The following is a 5,577-nucleotide window of genomic DNA, read 5'->3' as shown; positions in this document are numbered from 1 at the left end:
AACATTGAGAGATCTAACAACCATAGGAGTACTTAATGGTTTTGCCTTGTCCATATTGAAACGTTTCAAAATCTTTTCACTATATGTTGTTTGATGTACAAGTAAACTATTAGGCATATGCTCAATTTGTAAACTAATGCAATACTTGATTTTTTCGGGATCTTTCATTTCAAATTCTTTCTTTAGAAGTTGAATGGCTTCATGGATCTCTTTATTTGTACCTATGATGTTAAGATCATCAACGTAAATAGCTATGATCACATATCCGGATATTGTTTTCTTAATGAAAACACAAGGGCAAGTAAGGTTATTTGTATACCCTTTGCTTATCAAGTAATCACTTAATCGTTTATACCACATGTGACTCGATTGTTTCAACCCATATAAAGATCTTTGTAATTTGATTAAGTACATTTATTTAGGTTTTGCATTGGATGCTTCTGATACCTTAAATCTTTCAGGTATCTTCATATATATATATATATATATATATATATATATATATATATATATATATATATATATATATATATATATATATATATATATATATATATATATATATATATATATATATCACTATCAAGTGATCCATATAGATAAGCAGTCACAACATCCATGCGATGCATTTCTAAATTTTTAGAAACTGTCAGGCTGATTAAGTATATAAAAGTAATTGCATCCATAACATGAGAATAAGTTTTCTCATAATCAATTCCTGGTCTTTGAGAAAAACCTTAGTCTAGCTTTATACCTTGTAACTTCATTTTTCTCATTTCTTTTCACACAAAAATCCATCTATATCCGACAAGTTTCACATCTTTAGGTGTGAGAACGATAAATCCGAAAACTTTTCTTTTATTGAGCGATTCAAATTCAGCTCATATTGCTCTTTTTCAATGATCCCAATCATGTCTATTTTGACATTCCGTGACAAATTTTGGTTCTGGATCATCATCATCATTCATGATGTCATATACAACATTATATGAAAATATCTCATCAAGATTTTTCATCTCAATTCGGTTCCATAATATTTTTTGAATGTGCATAATTGATTGAAAATTCCATATTGTCATCATCAATCTCCTCTGCAGAAGGAGTATTGATTTGTGGTTCCTCTTGAACACTTTCTTTTACCTTATTATCAGTTGATTTTCTCTTTTGAGGATCTTTATCTTTGGAACCAATTGGTCTCCCACGTTTCTGGTGTGGCAAAGACTCATGAGTGACATTATTGCCAGCTTTTAGAATTTCATTTCTAGCTGAAGCATTTACTGCTAGTATATATGATTTAGTCACTCCTTTTTGTATTTGTAAATACATCAGGTAATTTATTTGCAAGTTCTTGCATATGTATTATTTTTGAACTTTCTTTTCGCATTCTTTTATGCGATGATCAAGATACATTAATTTATGTTCACATCATGAAACATCTTTTTCTTTATTTTTCATTTCTCCCCCTAATATAGGGAACAATTTTTCATTATAATGACAATCAGCAAAATGTGATGTAAAAACATCACCCGTTATGGGTTCAATATATCTTATAATTGAAGATGTTTCATATTCAACATATATTCCCATCCTCCTTTGAGGACCTATTTTAGTGCATTGTGGTGATGCAATTGCAAATACACTGCACAACCAAATGTTATAAGGTGGGAATCATTTGGCGTTCGGCCAAAATCTAGTAGTAAGGGAGAATACTTAGTCTAATGATGTCGCATGTTGTATGACCCTATATAAATATTGAGAGTTTTGCACTCATTTTCAATGGTCTAACTATTAGCCGTAAGCGTTTAATTATTGATTCAGCTAAACCAATTTTTGTATGCACATGAGTAACATGATGTTCAACAACAATCCTTATAGATATATAATAATCATTGAATGCTTGAGATGTTAAATCACCAACATTATCAAGTTTCACTCTTTTAATGGTGTAATTGAAAAATGTGCTCTTAATTTAATAATTTGAGCAAGAAATTTTGCAAGTGCCACATTTCGACTTGATAATAGAGAAATATGAGACCATCTACTAGATGCGTCTATCAGAACATGAAATGTCTAAATGGTCCACATGGTGGATAAATATATCCACATATCTCACCTTGAATTCTTTAACATTTGTGATTCCTTTTCTCAATATACTTTTCATTAATCACGATATGTGATTTTCATCATATGCGCTTTTCATCATATGCTCTTTTCATTAATCATCGTATGTGCTTCTGGTACATTTGTATAATGTAAACTAGGACTAAGCCTTGGTAGTTTTTCAATCACATGATTCTTGTCAGTGATGCTTAGATATTTTTCATTTTCTGTTATCATTGACTGATAATCATATCCATTATGATATATATAAGAGAAACTTAACAAATTTCTCTTTGATTTTTGGAGAAAACAAGGCTTTATTTATCAGAAAATTCGTACAATTTGGTAACATGAATTTTGCCTTTCTCATTCCTTTTATCAAGTTTCCAGGACCTGATATAGTATTTATAAGTTCTTCAGTTGATTTCAAATTAATAAAATATTTCTTAGAATTGAATATAGTGTGTGTGGTACCACTATCTGCAATACATAGGTCTCCACCATTTACTTGATGTTGTATTCCAGCAGAATTTGTAACGACCCTGGTTTTACCAACGTTATTTATTAATAATTATTATTATTAATACGCTTGATTAAACGAATGTATGTTATTACATTTACATGTTGCTTTGATTGCCCGTACTTGAACTTTAAATGCCCGAAACGTCTTTGTGACACCCGGAACTTGCACGAATAATATTTTAAGATATTATTTACATCCATGATTAATTTTATTAATCATTTTAATTAACTAAGGCTTTTAGTTAATTACTTGGGCTTAAGTTGGACTTATTTGGATTATTTGCAACTTGGGCTTTAATTAGTGTAATGGACTCTTGAATAAGACTCACAAGCCCACCCTACTTCTTTTAATGGACATTAAGCCCACTCTTGCATACTTGTAAGTATCATTTAAACATAAACTAACTAGTTACTTGCTTAAGGAATCTAGTTGCCTTATAATCCCCATGAGACTAACCCTTTTATCCATCTTTTGAACCTTTAACACACTAGTAACCACCAAACAAACACACCCACCCCATGGGGGCTGCTGCAGGCCGTGGGGTTTGAGGGCTCAAAGGAGTCCACACTTCATCATTTCTTCATTACTTGTTCACTTGAAGTCTTCTCTCAAAACACACACACATTACTTGCATATTCCCTCAAACTTTCTTCTCTTTTTCTCTCATACTTGTAAGTGTTTGAAACAACTTCTTTTCTTCTTTTCTTTGTTGGTAAAAACTGATTTCATAAACATTAATCATCATCATCTTTTGTTGTTTGTTACTTAATCTTGTTGTAGTTTAATTACTTGTAGATTACTAAGTTATTATTTACTTACTTACTTGTCTTTATTTACTAAGTTACAAGATCAAACTTTCTAGTTTTGATTCTTCATTTATATCTTGTATTTAACAAGAACATCAAGAACATAATCTCTCTAGTTATGTTCTACATATTTGTTTCAAAGAATTAAAGTTCATAGTTGTATAAACTCTTTACTTGTAGTTCTTGAAGTAACTTTGAAGTTACTTCACTTAAAGATCAACTTGGGTTGAATCTTTAAAAGTAAGAGCAACTATGAATCATCTTCTTGTTTAGTTAGCTTTCTACTTTATTTATTTCAAAGATTTAAAGTTTATAATCTTTAATTTTTGTTACTTGTGTTCTTGTTTGTTGTATGTTACTAGAATACCACCTTCATGGTTGGTTTAGGCTTATCATTCATTTTCTTTATTCTTATCGTTAGTTGCTTACTACACATTTGAACAAGGACATGAAACCAACAAGAGCTTACACTTTGGTGCAAGTATCATGGATCCAACACTTGGTTGTGATCTTTCTTAGTGTTCATGAACTTGTTCATAAACTTACATGGAACCTTGGTTCATCAAACACTTACAACACTTGCACTTGAGTTATGATGGACAAACCTTGGTCAAAATGATGTTAACACATCAACGAGTTGTACACTTGAAGCTATACGCATCAAGGATGAGAACCGTGATGAACATCAAACGCCAAGATCACCGGAACCCTTGAAAACCCACTGCATTCTGTCCAAAAGTTTCTGACCTACTGCTTCTGGAACAGACCAGTAGACCTGGGCTGTTCTAACCTTGATTTTTAGATATAACTTTTCGAGTAGATAACTTTTCATATAGGACTCGTCTTAATCCGAGTTACGGTTTAGGATTTATGGCCCTCCGATCGTTACCATGTCCTTTAACGTTGTGCAGAAATTTCTGACCTACTCGCACTTAGACCGTCGCCACGGTCAAACCAAGACGAGTTTGCTTCTGTAAATTTTACCACACTTAAGGGACTCATAGACGGAGCCATGACCACTGGTCTCACCTTAATTCAGTAAGGGTAGAGGCCGTGGTGACTGACCGAAGTCAGCCTTTGTTTTAAACGACTTTCATAAACGAGTCTTACTTGTTACCTTTTGTTTAATGATGATTGATGATGACCCTTATGACCTTAATTACGTACTTATAAATCTTTTGAGACGACTTATTGACTTAGTGCTATTTGACTTAGGTTGAGGACGTTTGGACCGTTACTTGCACACCACTTTCCGACTACTACCTTACCATTACTACTAATCATTGTGAGTTATAGCATTCCCTTTTTACTTTAACTTATTTTGGGAACTGAGAATGCATGCGGATTTTATGTTTTACATACTAGGCACGAGTACTTAAACTTTATATATGTGTGGGTTATATAACGGCAGAAACATTCCCTTTAGCTCGGTAACGTTTAATCATTGGTTTTTGAACCGTGAACGCGAATCTTAGATATGGATCCATAGGGTTTGACATCCCCACTCGGGCTAGTAGCGCTAGCATTTAACGAGTGTTTAATACTTCGAGGTTATACGCACTTGCCAAGTGCACTTTAAGGGGGTACATTAAACGTTAAGTTAGTTACCGGGTGCTGTGACAACCCGAAAATTTCCAACTAAATTTAAACTTTAATCTTTATATGTTTCCGACACGATAAGCAATATTTGTTAAGTTAAATTTCAAGAATTTTAAACTATGTTCATACATTCATTCAACCTCGACCAAGTTCCAACGATTCACGAACCATTAAACGAATATGATTATATATGTATATGTATATATATATTATAACTTGAAACGTAAACAAAATATTAGATTAAATACTTTATATGATTGTATCTGTTTCAAAATGTTTATCAATGGAATTAGAAGATAAGATCAAATGATTGAATTATCAGATATATTGAATTATGATTACAAGTCTCTGTTGAAAGGCCCACGTTGATTTGAGAAATCTTTTCATTTTAACAATATTCGGAAAATGGTAAAGTGATTTATAAATAAGAACAAATTGTCAATTATTGAGAACTAGACAAAGGATAGTGGAAGATTGAATCTCATAAAGACTCAATTGACCTATTTAGTTTCAAACGTACAAAAACGTTTTCAGTTTAAAAAGAACTTT

Source organism: Rutidosis leptorrhynchoides, chromosome 8 (assembly GCF_046630445.1).
Source record: "Rutidosis leptorrhynchoides isolate AG116_Rl617_1_P2 chromosome 8, CSIRO_AGI_Rlap_v1, whole genome shotgun sequence".
NCBI lineage: Eukaryota > Viridiplantae > Streptophyta > Magnoliopsida > Asterales > Asteraceae > Rutidosis > Rutidosis leptorrhynchoides.
Note: the sequence above shows the minus strand (reverse complement) of the source record.